Genomic DNA, 15,312 nt, shown 5'->3' with positions numbered 1-15,312 from the left:
CCAATCCTTTTCATGAATTTTTGGAACTCGTCGGACACAAACTGTGGTCCATTATCAGAGCAGATCTGCTCTGGCAACCCGTTTCTGGCAAATATGGTCCATAGGACTGCAATCGTTTTCTCTGTAGCGGTTGAAGACATCTTTATCACCTCAGGCCACTTTGAATGAGCATCCACTGCTATTAAGAACATTGATTTTGCTGGTCCATTTATGGACTCAATGTGCACCCGTTGCCATGGAGAGGAGGGCCACTCCCATGGGTGTAGAGGGGCATGTGGTGGTGCATTTTGGACCTTCTGGCATCCTAAGCAGCTCTTAGTTAGGTCTTCGATTTGTTGATCGATTCCCGGCCACCACACATAAGCCCTAGCTAGGCTTTTCATTTTCACTCCCCCCAGATGACCTTCATGTAGCTCATTTAGCACTCTCTCCCTTAACTTGGGTGGAATCACCACTCTGGATCCACACATCACTGTCCCCTGGCATACTGACAGCTGTTCTCTTCTGGATGAGAATGCTGGCAACAGTGAGTCGCCATGTGTTGGCCATCCCCTCACCGTCAATTCATATACCCGTGACAGCGTCGGATCATTGCGGGTCTCCTTCTCTATATCCGCGTTTGTTACTGGCAATCGTTCAATTATTGACGAATAAAATATCTCGATAGGGTCCACTGCTGGTGCTTCCTCCACAGTAGGCAGTGGCAGGCGCGATAGCCCATCTGCGTTCCCATGCTGTCTCGTGCCTTTATATTCCATTTCATATTGATTCGCCCCTCGAAACAGGGACCATCTTTGTAACCGCTGTGCAGTCATTACTGGCACGCCCTTCTTAGGATTAAAGATGGAGACAAGTGGTTGGTGGTCAGTCAGCAAGGTGAACTTCTGTCCATGCAGACAGTGGTTGAATTTTTTTACTCCCCATACTAGGCTGAGGGCCTCCCTGTCAATCTGGGTGTAGTTGCACTCGGCTGAGGTTAGTGACCGAGACGCAAAGGCTACTGGCCTCTCCAACCCGTCTGGGAATTTGTGCGACAGCACCGCTCCAATGCCGTAGGGTGATGCATCACATGCCAAATGAATTGGTAGTGCTGGGTTGAAATGGGCCAACACCTCTTTTGATGTGATCAATTCTTTACACTTCTGGAAAGCTCATCTACGTTCGTCATCCCACTTCCATGGTACCCCTGTTTGCAGTAGGGTGTTCAGCGGGTGTAATACCGTAGACAAATTTGGTAAGAACTTGTGGTAATAGTTTACCAGCCCGAGGAACGACCTCAGTTGTGACACATTTTCCGGTGCTGGAGCCTTGACTACTGCCTCTATCTTGTCAGGGGACTTATGTAACCCCTCTTCATCGATGACGTGGCCGCAATACGAGATCTGTTTCTGGAAAAACTCGCACTTGTGGCGATTAGCTCGTAGCCCATATTCCTTTAATCTGGCGAGCACCTTCTCCAAGTTAGCAAGGTGATCACCGTCATTTTCGCCCGTGACCAAGATGTCATCCAAATAACACTGGGTCCCTGGAATCCCTTGCAGGACCTGATCCATCGCCCTTTGCCAGATAGCCGGAGCCGAGGCTACTCCAAACACCAGCCGGTTGTATTGATAGAGACCTTTATGGGTGTTGATCGTAAGGTAATGTTTTGAAGCTTCTTCTACCTCCATTTGCAAGTACGCCTGGGCTAGATCAATTTTGGTGAAGCGTTTACCACCAGATAGCGAGGCGAAAATATCCTCAATTCGTGGAAGCAGATATTGCACCGTGTGAAGGACTGGGTTCACTGTCACCTTAAAATCCCCACAGATGCGGACCTTCTTTGGTTCCCCAGGCATATTACTCAACGACCTCTTCATTACAGGAATGATGGGTGTAGCCCACTCGCTCCAGTCCACTTTGGACAGTACTCCTGAACGTTCCAACCCTTCCAGCTCTGCTTCAACCGCTGGTCTGATCACATAAGGCACTGGTCTGGCCTTCAGAAACTTTGGGCTTGCATTATCCTCTATTTTAATTGTTGCTGTTATTCCTTTTAGTGTTCCTAGTCCCTCCTGGAACACTTCTTTTACGTCAGTTAGCATTTTTGACAGTCGTCCAGGTGTGACGTCGTCATCCTTTTTGGCCTCCACCTTCAGTGCCTGTATGGAATGCCAATCTAAATGTATCTTCCGGATCCATTCACGTCCTAGCAGTGGTGGTCCTCCATTTGGCAATACATATATATCCATTTTAGGTATTTCCTGACCTTTATATGTCACTTTCACCCTTATTTTTCCTTTGGAGTAGACTTTTTGCCCCGTATACGTCTTCAAGACAATCTCTGTAGCTTTCAAGGGTATGTGTAAAAATAGCCGCTTGTAGTCTCTTTGATTTATGACTGTTAGAGCTGACCCTGTGTCCAATTCCATTTCCACTTGGACTCCGTCTATCTTGAGTGTAACCCAGATAGTCTGGTGATCCTCCATTTCGGTTACATTATGTAGTTTCAGACAACCCAGCTCCTTGCTTCCGGAGTCTGTGTCACTTTTCTGTTCGTCTGAACCACTGTCCATCACCTGGTGTACCTTTTTGTACTTCTCCTGTGGAGATTTCTTACTGTTGGTTTTCTTCCCAGACCTGCAGACTCTTGCTATGTGTCCTGCTTTCCCACACTGTCTGCACACTTGGTCCTTGAACCAACAATCTTTCTGGTCATGTGTTGTTCTGCCGCAGTGATAGCACTTCCCTGTTCCATAGGTCATTTCGTTGGTGCCATATTCTTGCGGTCTCCGTTGCTCTGGACCTGTTGTCGGTTTCTTACTGCTCGTTGTGGCTGGGGAACCAAGCCCGGCTCTCCACAGCCTCCCCAGTGAAGTTGGATCTCTGCCTGACTGCTGGGCGTTTGCTCGCGGTCGACGCCCGTGTTACTGGACTCGACTATTTTTTTTATTCTTTATGTTGCAGGTAGATTCGCATCAACACTCGTCGCCACTGTTAGATCCGTGGTTCAGTGGATAAATAATTACACGGATGCTGTACATAAACAAATAACAGGTCTTTACTGGAGGAGGGTAATCTTTAGACTGGGGTACAGAGGCATGCGCACAGCTTATATACCGGTGTGGTCACTGCCGGTACTACAGTATACAGGAGCTGTAAAAAGTAGTTCTGACTTAAAGCACATACACTACAGGGCTGGAGGAGATTACAGAGATAGGGAGGGGCGAGGACATGGAGGGATTTGAAAACAGGATGAGAATTTTAAAATCGAAGTGCTTTGCTTAACCGGGAACCAATGTACGTCAGCGAGCGCAGGGGGTGATGGGCGAACGGGACTTGGTGCGAGTTAAGACATGGGCGGCCGAGTTTTCGATGACCTCAAGTTTTCGTAGGTTAAGAAGGGTATTCTTTACAATGTTATATGTTGTCCAGAGGCGATGCATGGAGGGGCAATGACTTAATGACTTTTTAAACATTTCTACCAGAAAGCTGACTGCATAACACAACAACAACAACAACTAGCATTTATATGGCGCTTTCAATGCAGAAACATTTCTCGAGGCGCTCCCCAGGGGCATGAGAAACAACAGCCAAATGAGAGATTAAAGCAAGTGGCCAATAGCTTGGTCGAAGAGGTGGGTTTTAAGAAAGGTCTTAAAGGTGGAGCAGGAAATGCAGAGGCAGACATGAAGGGTATTCCAGAGAGTGGCTGAAAGCACCCGTCCATGGTGGGAAGGGAAGGATGCAGAAGAAGCTGGACTCATAAGGATAGTGGGAATTTTTGCAGCCAACTAGAAAACTCCAGTCAACTGTGTACTGCGAAAATTTGGCACTCCTCTACGCATTGTATATCTGCCACATTATGTGTAAGACTGTGGTCAACTTCCATAAACATGCCAACTAAAATCGCTCCATGGCCTCACCCCTCCCTATCTCTGTAACCTCCTGCAGCCCTACAACCCCCCAAGATCCCTGTGCTCCTCTAATTCTGGCCTCTTGCACATCCCCGATTTTCATCGCTCCACCATTGGTGGTTGTGCCTTCAGCTGCCTAGGCCCTAAGCTCTGGAATTCCCTCCCTAAACCGCTCCAAATCTCTACCTCTCTCTCCTCCTTTAAGACGCTCCTTAAAACTTACATCTTTGATCGCCTGTCCTAATATCTCATGTGGCTTAACGCTCCTGTTAAACACCCTGGAAAGTTTTACTCCATTAAAAGCGCTATATAAATGCAAGTTGTTGTCATTGCCAACAACACTCAGCATTACTTTCCATTGGTGGCCGTGCCTTCAGCCGTCTAGGCCCCATGCTCTGGAATTCCTGCCACAAACCTCGCCACCCCTCTACCTCCCTCCCCTCCTCAAAGAACTTCCTTAAAACTCACCTCTTTGACCAAGTTTTTGGTTACCTCTGCTAATATCTTCGCCTGGTGTCAGCTGTGGCTCAGTTGGTAGCACTGTTGCCTCTCAGCCAGAGAGTTGTCCAAGTCCCACTCCAGAGACTTAAGCACATAATCTAGGCTGACACTCCAGTGCAGTACTGAAGGAGCGCTGCACTGTCAGAGACGCCGTCTTTCAGATGAGACGTTAAACTGAGGCCCCGTCTGCTCTCTCAGGTTGACATAAATGATCTTATGGCACTATTCGAAAGAAGAGCGGTGGTGTTCTCTCGGGTGTCCTGCCCAATATTCATCCCTCAACCAACATGACTAAAACAGATTATCTGGTCATTATCATATTGCTGTTTGTGGGAGCTTGCTGTGTGGAAATTGGCTGCCGCGTTTCCCACATTACAACAGTGACTACACTTGCACAAAAAGTACTTCATTGGCTGTAAAGCGCTTTGGGACGCCCTGAGATTGTTAAAGGCGCGATATGAATCCAAGTTTCCGGATGACACTAATTTTGGAGGCACAGCAAGGTGTGTAGATGGGAGCATGAAGTTACAAAGGGACAAAGGCAAATTAAGTGAGCTGTGGTAAATCTGTGGCAGATGTTGTTCAATGCAGGGAAGTGTGAGGTCATCCACTTTGGAGCCAAGAAAAACAAATCGTAAAATGTTTTTAATGGTGAGAGACCAGGAACTGTGGAGGGGCAAAGGGATTTGGGTGTCTGGGTGACTAAAAGCTAGTGCACGGGTACAAAATGTAATCAAAAAGGCTAGTGGAATGTTGGCCTTTATCTTCAGGGGCGGGAATACAAAAGGAAGGAAATTATGCTTCAGTTATACAGAGCTTTGTTCAGACGCCATCTGGAGTACAGTTTTGGGCACCACACCTTAGGAAGCATATACAGGAAACTCTTTTTTATCCGGCACCGACAGGACCGGCGTGGTGCCGGTTGATCAAGTCCGGATTACAGAGAGGTATACTTACTAAGGTACGAGAGCCCCGTACACGGCCACAGATCCAGGTGTCCCTGTTGCATGGCAACAGGTGCAGGAACCCCGGTTACATGGCCACAGATTCAGGAACCCCGGTTACACGGCCACTAATATGAAATAAAACTTACCTGAACCTACTCCTGAATTATGCCGGTTAAGAAAGATTTCCGGTTAATTTAAGTGCCGGTATAAAGAGAGTTTCCTGTATTGGCCTTGGGGGGAGTGCAGTGCAGATTCACCTGAATGATACTGGGGCTTCAAGAGTTAAATTATAAGGGCAGGTTGCATAAACATGGCTTGTATTCCCATGAGTTTAGAAGGTGAGAAGTGATCTAATCAAGGCTTTTAAAATGATTAAGGGATTCGACAGGGTAGATACAGAGAAACTATTACCTCTGCTGGGGGAATCCAGAACAAGAGGCCACAATTGTAAAATTTAGAGCTTGGCCATTTAGGAGTGAAATCAGGAAGCACTTTTCCACAGCAAGGGTAGTGGAAACTGGAATCCTCTCCCCCAAAAGGCTGTGGATGCTGAGAGAATTGAAATTTTGAAGATTGAGATCTACAGATTTTTGTTAGGCGAGATTATCAAGGGGTATGGATCAAAGGTCAGGTAAATGGAGTTGAGGTACAGATCAGCCATGATCTGATTGAATGATGCAACAGGCTCGAGGGGCTGAATGGCCTCCTCCAGTTCCTATGTTCCGAAAAGGAAGAGGCTTATAACCTTGACTGGTAGACTGTGCTCTTCAAGATTCTCTAACTTTGCTGTTAGAGGGGAGGAAGGAATTGAAAGAAAATACTGTGCTTATGTAAGAGGCAGGAAAAATAAAATGTTGCAAATGGGAATGGCAAAATCATACAGCACGAATAATGGGGGCAGGGATTATTGTCTGAAATTGTTGAACTCGATGTCGAGTCCGGAAGGCTGTAAAGTGCCTAATCGAAAGATGAAGTGCTGTTCCTCGAGCTTACGCTGAGCTTCATTGGAACAATGTAATAGGCCGAGGACAGAGAGATCAGAGTGGGAGTGAAGCAGAGAATTAAAGTGACAGGCGACTGGAAGCTCAGGGTCACCCTTGCGGACTGAACGGAGGTGTTCCGCAAAGCGGTCGCCCAATCTGCGTTTGGTCTCCCCAATGTAGAGGAGACTGCATCGTGAGCAGCGAATACAGTATATTAAATTGCAAGAAGTACAAGTAAATCGCTGTTTCACCTGGAAGGGGTGTTTGGGGCCCTGGACAGTGGGAAGGGAGGAGGTAAAAGGGCATGTGTTGCATCTCCTGTGCTTGCACAGAAAGGTGCCAGGCGAAGGAGAAGGGCTGTTGGGGGTGATAGAGGAGTGGACTCGGGTGACTCGGAGGGAGCGGTCCCTTCGGAATGCTGAAAGGGGAGGTGAGGGGAAGATGTGTTTGGTGGTGAGATCACGTTGGAGGTGGCGGAAATGGCGGAGGATGATCCGTTGAATGTGGAGGCTGGTGGGGTGAAAGGTGAGGACAAGGGGAACCCTATCATGGTTCCAGGAGGGAGGGGCAGGGGTGAGAGCAGAAGTGCGGGAAATGGAACGGATACAGTCAAGGGCCCTGTCAACCACAGTAGAGGGGATTCCTCGGTTGAGGAAAAAGGAAGACATGTCGGAAGCACTGGTATGGAAGGTGTCATCGTCAGAACAGACGCGGCGGAGACAGAGAAACTGGGAGAATGGAATAGAGTCCTTACAGGAAGCAGGATGGGAGGAAGTGTAGTCCAGGCAGCTGTGGGAGTCAGTGGGCTTGTAGTGGATGTTTGTCGAAAGCCGATCGCCAGAAATGGAGACGGAGAAGTCAAGGAAAGGAAGGGAAGAGTCGGAGATGGACCATGTGAAGGTGAGGGAAGGGTGGAAATTGGAAGTAAAGTGAATGAACTTATCTAGTTCAGAGCGAGAGCAGGAAACGGCACCGATACAGTCATCGATGTACCGGAAAAAGAGGTGAGGGAGGGGACCTGAGTAGGACTGGAACAAAGAATGTTCCACATATCCCATGAACAGGCCGGCATAGCTAGGGCCCATGCGGGTTCCCATAGCAACACCTTTAATTTGGAGGAAGTGAGTGGAGTCAGAGGAGAAGTTGTTCAATGTGAGAACAAGTTCAGCCAGGCGGAGGAGGGTGGTGGTGGATGGGGACTGATTGGGCCTCTGTTCAAGGAAGAAGCGGAGCGCCCTCAGGGCATCCTGGTGGGGGATGGAGGTATAGAGGGATTGTACGTCCATGGTGAAAAGGAGACAGTTGGGGCCAGGAAACTGGAAACTGTTAAAGTGATGGAGGGCGTCGGAAGAGTCACGAATATAGGTGGGAAGAAACTGGACAAGGGGAGAAAAAATAGAGTTGAGATAGGAAGAGATAAGTTCCGTGGAGCAAGAACAGGTCCGATCGCCTGTCATTTTAATTCTCCGCTTCACTCCCACTCTGACCTCTCTGTCCTCGGCCTATTGCATTGTTCCAATGAAGCTCAACGTAAGCTCGAGGAACAGCACCTCATCTTTCGATTAGTCACTTTACAGCCTTCCGGACTCAACGTCGAGTTCAACAATTTCAGACAATAATCCCTGCCCCCATTTTTCATGCTGTATTATTTTGCCATTCCCATTTGCAACATTTTATCTTTCCTGCCTCTTACATAAGCACAGTATGTTCTTTCAATTCCTTCCTCCCCTCCTAAACCGCCCCGCCCCCCCACCCCCGTCTCTGCACCTGCTTAATATCTGTGACATCTCCAGCTTTTTCCAGTTCTGACGAAGGGTCATCGACCTGAAACGTTAACTCTGTTTCTCTCTCCACAGATGCTGCCTGGCCTGCTGAGTATTTCCAGCATTTTCTGTTGTTATTTCAGATTTCCAGAATCCGCAGTATTTTGCTATTGTATCAGTATAATTCTAAGTCTGTTGTTTTATTTTTTTTCTGTTTAATCTTTCTTCATGAACACAAGTTAGTAGCTTTGAGCCTGTCAGTGTGGTATTTTCTGTCAGTTCAACAACAACTTGTATTTATAGAGAACCTTTAAAGTAGTAAAACGTCCCAAGGCGCTTCACAGGAGCGTTATAAGAACATAAGAAATAGGAGCAGGAGTAGGCCATTCGGCCCTTCGAGCCTGCTCCGCCATTCAATGAGATCATGGCTGATCATCTACCTCAGCTCCATTCACCGGCCCTATCGCCATATCCCTTGATGCCTTTACTAGTCAGAAATCTATCGACTTCTGTTTTGAATATACCCAATGACTGAGCCTCCACAGCCCTCTAGGGTAGAGAATTCCAAAGATTCACCACCCTCTGTGTGAAGAAATTTCTTCTCATCTCAGTCCTGAATGGCCTACCCTTTATCCTGAGGCTGTGGCCCCTGGTTCTAGACTCCCCAGCCAAAGGAAACATTCTCCCAGCATCCACCCTATCAAGCCCTGTAATAATTTTGTATGCTTCAATGAGATCTCCTCTCATTCTTCTGAATTCAAGGGAATACAGGCCTAGTTTACTCAATCTCTTCTCATACGACAGTCCCGCCATCCCAGGAATCAATCTCGTGAATCTTCGTTGCACTCCCTCTATGGCAAGTATATCCTTCCTTAGGTAAGGAGACCAAAATTGTACACAGTACTCCAGGCGTGGTCTCACCAAGGCCCTATATAATTGGAGTAAGACTTCTTTACTCCTGTACTCAAATCCTCTTGTAATGAAGGCCAGCATACCATTTGTCTTCCTAATGGCTTGCTGCACCTGCACATTCACTTTCAGTGACTCATGTACAAGGACACCCAGGTCCCTTTGAGCATCTACATTCCCCAATCTTTCACCATTTAGGAAATACTCTGCCTTTCTGTTTTGTCTAAGGAAGTGGATAACTTCACATTTATCCACATTACATTCCATCTGCCATGTTCTCGCCCACTCACTGAGCCTGTCGAGATCCCCTTGAAGCCTCTTCACATCCTCTTCACAACTGACACTGTTAAAAAACAAAATTTGACACTGAGCCACATAAGGAGATATTAGGGCAGGTGACCAAAAGCTTGGTCAAAGAGGTAGGTTTTAAGGAGCGTCTTAAAGGAGCAGAGTGAGGTAGAGAGGCAGAGAGGTTTAGGGATGGAATTCCAAAGCTTAGAGCCTAGGCAGTTGAAGGCACGGCCACCAATGGTTGAGCGATTATAATCAGAGATGCACAAGAAGTCAGAATTGGAGGAACACAGATATCTCGGGGGGTTGCGGGGCTGAAGGAGATTAAAGAGATAGGGAGGGGCGAGGCCATGAAGGAATTTAAAAACAAAGATGACAATTTTAAAATCAAGGCATTGCTTAACCGGGAGCCAATGTAGGTCAGCGAGCGGGAACAGGATGGGCAAACGGGACTTGGTGCGAGTTAGGACATGGGCAGCAGTGTTTTGGATGACCTCAAGTTTACAGAGTGTATAACGTGGGAGGCCAGCCAGGAGTGCGTTGGAATAGTCAAGTCTAGAGGTAACAATGACATGCATGAGTGCTTCAGCAGCAGATGAGCTGAGGCAGGAGCGGAGATGGGCAATGTTACGGAGGAATCGAGAAATCGGATTGTGTATGGCAATATCCCATAATATCACCAGTGCGTATGCCAACAGTAAAATGTTCATTGTTCGCCCTATCCAAGATGCTTTGCACACAAGGTCAAATTTCTGCTTATAGGAAGCGCACTCATGTCTATGAAAGCTAACTTTTGTGTTAAAAGTATTGGGAGAAAGAGTCTCCATGCTGTTCTCCACAAGTATGAGCTCTTTACCATCAGACAGGCTGGGTTTCCTTCTGCTCCCCTGAGCACTCCCCGCTTCCCCACCGACTTACCTATCTGTTACAGTTCCTATTCGTGCCTTCGGTGTGTGCCTGTCTGCTACTCCCTTTCATTCCTCATCTGTTTTGCAATCCCCTTCTCCATTCAATCCATGTATCTTTGTGAAGGCAAAAGTCAATTCTTACTTCCTTTCTGCAGAGTTAGGGGGCACTATTAGCAATCAGAACCAAGCGAGCACTCCCCACTCCAGTACTAGGAACTGAATCCATTACTTACAGTGATGATAGATTGGTTTTTTTTAGAGAGAAAAAAAGAGAGCAAGAGGGCGAGTGTGAAAAAAAAGAGGTGAGGAGTTAAAGAACAGAGTGAATAGAAAAAGTGAGGAAAAATAGAATGGGAGAAAAAGAGAAAGACAAAAGGGGGAAAGAGGTAAAGAGAGGTGAGGAGAGAAGGAGACTGAGCAGGGAGTGAAAAGGCAGCATGAGGGAAACACAGAAAAAGAGAACTCAGGAGGGAGAGAAAAAGCAAGAGAGAAAATAGAGCGAGAGAGAAAAGGAGGGAGCGGGACTGATTTCAAAATGATGCATAGAGTGTGATCAGGAAATTGGAGAAGCAGAGGGGAGATAATCCAAGACAAATACTGAGGGTAGGAGGGAGAGAGTCAGGGAGATGGAGTGCTTCGGAGAAAATAGTCACACCACTTTTTTTTTAATGAATAAAATGTTATTTATTGCAATGACCTTACGATTTCCCCATACAATACTGAACCTATCCTCAAATCTTGCTGCTAGAATTACTTTGGGCAGAAGCCAAAACCCTTAAGCTACTGTTGAAATGCATAATTCACTGTAGTTAATGAAGTGAGTGCATTATTGCAGTTACTTATTGTAAGTCACTGCACTTGTCGTCTAGCCTAACCCTACAGAGTTCCTGTTTATTCAAAGGGGTAAGGGCTAATGCCACATAGAATCAAATCCTTTAACTTATACAAACATCCTTTTGTCATCTGGTTTGTATAGAAGTTGAAGAACTAATCTAAACAAATGGAATTACACAATTAATTCTCTTGTGGATCGGTGTCAATTTTTTTGTCTTACAATACTGCTGTGCAGCGCCTTGGGACGTTTACATTAAAGGCGCTATATAAATACAAGTTGTTGTTGATAATTGTGCAGTATTAACAAGCAAGAAAAGTCACAGATCAACTCCAGGACATAGCTTAAGAACATAAGAATTAGGAGCAGGAGTCGGCCATCTGGCCCCTCGAGCCTGCTCCGCCATTCAATAAGATCATGGCTGATCTTTGCCCTCAACTCCACTTTCCCGATCTATTCTGTATTTTTTCGGTATCCATTGACTTACTCGTGTGCTATTTCTTTTGCTCCATACTAATGTCTTTCAGCAAACTCTAGCCTATAAGCTTCACATTTAATTTCTTTTAGAAATTGCATTTGAAAGTTACACGCTCCGGCACTGAATTGGCTAGAAGTTATTTCCTAGACTACCAACTGTCATTGTATTCACACAATGGTGACTAATCCGCAGATGTTATCAGACACCTTCAAGATTACAGCATGGTTGAAGTAAGAGAAAATTGTATGTCGCCGTCAATCAACAGAGGACTTGCATTTCATAAGGTTAGCTTAGGCACATTTTTGCCTTTTTTTTTGGAAAGATATTATCCAATTAAAATATTGGTTTTCAACTGGAGTCCATGGGCACGGGGGGCCCACAAAGTCATGAGGTCTGTCTGGCACTGGGCATACTGCTGCCACAACCACAGTGTCCTGAGAATTCTGATTTCTATATTTTTTCAGTATCTGTTGACTTGCTCGTGTGTTATCTCTTTTGCTCCATGCGAATGTCCTCTGAAATGATAGCAGTGTTTTCCTTTGGGTAGCCAACTTTGTCCTTCAGAAGCTAAGATGAGAGGGGAGCATTAGTATTTGCAGGTGGTTCCCACACAGTTAAACAATTGAAATTCACGGTGTTGATACAATCGATGTATTATGGAAGCTGAAACGCAAAACTACATAAAAGTGCTGGTCTTGTGATGCTGGGTACAGTGCTGTCAAACACTACAAAAGAGAGAATACGGATCTGCAGGGTCTTTCTCATCCTTGGAATGAATGCATCCACCACACAAACTTGGAAATCAGCCAAGCTTGGATCACGTTCTGAGCAATCTACATGGTGGGCAAAGGCAGAGATGTTTTTCATGGTCTGACAACTGGATGATGATCAACTTTGGAAAGCGTAGATAGCCACAGGGTCTCCTGGTCCCAAGACCTATGAGAACCCAGGTCGTCACTGGAGCAGCAGCTCATTTATGCCTAGCTACCTTAGCTAGTTTATAATGATAAATAATTGTGAAGATAAATATGTAAATACACAAACATAAATATGAACTATTAATTATATTCATTACAAGACCTTCAGGGATAGATGGGATAGAAACATAGAAGATAGGAGCAGGAGTAGGCCATTCGGCCCCTCAAGCCTGCTCCGCCATTCAATGAGATCATGGCTGATCATCCAAATTCAGTACCCTGTCCCTGCTTTATCCCCATATCCCTTGATCCCTTTAGCCTTAAGAAATATATCCAACTCTTTCTTGAATATATTTAATGAGCTGGCCTCCACCGCCCTCTGTGGCAGAGAATTCCACAGGTTCACCACTCTCTGGGTGAAGAAATTCCTCCTCATTTCAGTCCTAAATGGCTTACCCCTTATCCTTAGACTATGACCCCTGGTTCTGGACTCCCCGGCCATCAGAAACATCCTTCCTGCATCTAGTCTGTCCAGGCCTGACAGAATTTTATAGGTTTCAATGAGATCCCCTCTCAATCTTCTAAACTCCAGTGAGTATAAGCCCAATCGACACAATCTCTCCTCATACGTCATTCCTGCCATCCCAGGTATCAGCCTGGTGAATCTTCGCTGCACTCCCTCCATGGCAAGAACGTCCTTCCTCAGGTAAGGCGACCAAAACTGCACACAATACTCAAGGTGTGGTCTTACCAAGGCCCTGTACAACTGTAGCAAGACATCCTTGTTCCTGTACTCGAATCCTCTTGCTATGAAGGCCAACATACCATTTGCCTTCTTAACCGCCTGCTGCACCTGCATGCTTACCTTCAGCGACTGGTGCACAAGAACACCCAGGTCTCTTTGCACTTCCCCTTCTCCCAATCTATTGCCATTCAAATAATAATCTGCCTTCCTGTTTTTGCCACCAAAGTGGATAACCTCACATTTATCCACATTATAGTGCATTTGCCATGTTTCTGCCCAATCACCCAACCTGTCCAAATCGTACTGTATTGTGGTGTGTGGAAAATGCACTCATTCAAAGAATAAGCAACATATTCTTTCAGTGCTCTTAATTACACGCGCTAGTGGCTCTTCTGCAGCATCCTGTTTTATGACAGGAGTATTACACTATGTAAAACACAATGTATTAATCTGCTAAGGTGAAGCTGTGTCTCCTTTAAAAAAACGATAGCACCTTTCACGACCTCAGGATGTCCCAAAGCGCTTCACAGCCAATGAAGCATTTTGAAGTGTAGTCACTGTTGTAATGTAGGAAAGTAAACTGCACAGTACATTGTTAAGTTCATGTCATTTAAAGTTTAACTGTTGTTTGGTTAAGGAACTTAGGAGATTGGAATATGCTCATTGCTTTCAAGGTGGAGGTTAGAAGTGTAGAACTTAAGCACCCAGAATTTTAAGATTGTTTTCCATCTGTAACAAAATGTGGCATTTGGAGGGCGAGGTACTGTTCTCAATGTATGGAAAATTGTTTTAATAAATGAGCAGTTGAATCATTGCCTTGTACAAGTTCTGAAGACATTAAGCCAGGCTTCTTCAACCTTTTGGAGTAAGGAAATGGATCCCAGCGCCAATTAAAAGGCCATGTATGTTTTTTTTAATTCATTCATGGGATGTGCCCATCACAGGCGAGGCCAGCATTTATTGCCCATCCCTAATTGCCCTTGAGAAGGTGGGGGTGAGCCGCCTTCTTAAGCCACTGTAGTCTGTGTGGTGAAAGTACTTCCACAGTGCTGTTAGGTAGGGAGCTCCAGGATTCTAACCCAGCGACGATGAAGGAATGGCGATATATTTCCAAGTCAGGCTGGTGTGTGGCTTGGAGGGGAACTTGGAGGTGAGGGTGTTCCCATGCGCCTACTGCCCTTGTCCTTCTAGGTGGTAGAGGTCGCGGGTTTGGGAGGTGCTGCCGAAGAAGCCTTGGCGAGTTGCTGCAGTGCATCTTGTAGATGGTACACACTGCAGCCACGGTACGCCGGTGGTGGAGGGAGTGAATGTTTAAGGTGGTGGATGGTGTGCCAATCAAGCGGGCTGCTTTGTCCTGGATGGTATCGAGCTTCTTGAGTGTTGTTGGAGTTGCACTCATCCAGGCAAGTGATGATTATTCCATCACACTCCTGACTTGTGCTTTGTAGATGGTGGTAAGGCTTTGGGGAGTCAGGAGGTGAGACACTCATCACAGAATACACAGCCCCTGACCTGCTCGTGTAGCCATAGTATTTATCTGGCTGGTCCAGTTAAGTTTCTGGTTAATGGTGACCCCCCAGGATGTTGATGGTGGGGGATTCGGCAATGGTAATGCTATTGAATGTCAAGGGATGGTGGTTAGGCGCTCTCTTGTTGGAGATGGTCTTTACCAAGGAAGAAAATGCTGCCAAAGTCATAGTGAAAGAAGAAGTAGTTGAGATACTGGATGGGATAAAAATTGATAAAGATGAAGTACTAGAAGGGCTGGCTGTATTTAAAGTAGATAAGTCACCAGGACCAGATGGGATGCATCCTAGGATGCTGCGAGAAGTAAAGGTGGAAATTGTCGAGGTACTGGCCATAATCTTCCAATCCTCCTTAGATACGGGGGTGGTGCAAGAGGACTACAGAATTGCAAATGTCACACCCTTGTTCAAAAAAGGATGCAAGGATAAACCCAGCAAATACAGGCCAGTCAGTTTAACCTCGGTAGTGGGGAAGCTTTTAGATACGATAATCCGGGACAAAGTTAACAGTCACTTGGACAAGTGTGGATTAATTAAAGAAAGCCAACACGGATTTCTTAAAGGCAAATCGTGTTTAACTAACTGTGATTGAGTTTTTTGATGAAGTAACAGAGAG

This window comes from Somniosus microcephalus, chromosome 1 (genome assembly GCF_052327205.1).
Source record: "Somniosus microcephalus isolate GS21.2 chromosome 1, FLI_Smic_1.0, whole genome shotgun sequence".
Classification (NCBI taxonomy): Eukaryota; Metazoa; Chordata; class Chondrichthyes; order Squaliformes; family Somniosidae; genus Somniosus; species Somniosus microcephalus.
The sequence above is the reverse complement of the archived record's forward strand: the minus strand, read 5'-3'. Positions refer to the sequence as shown.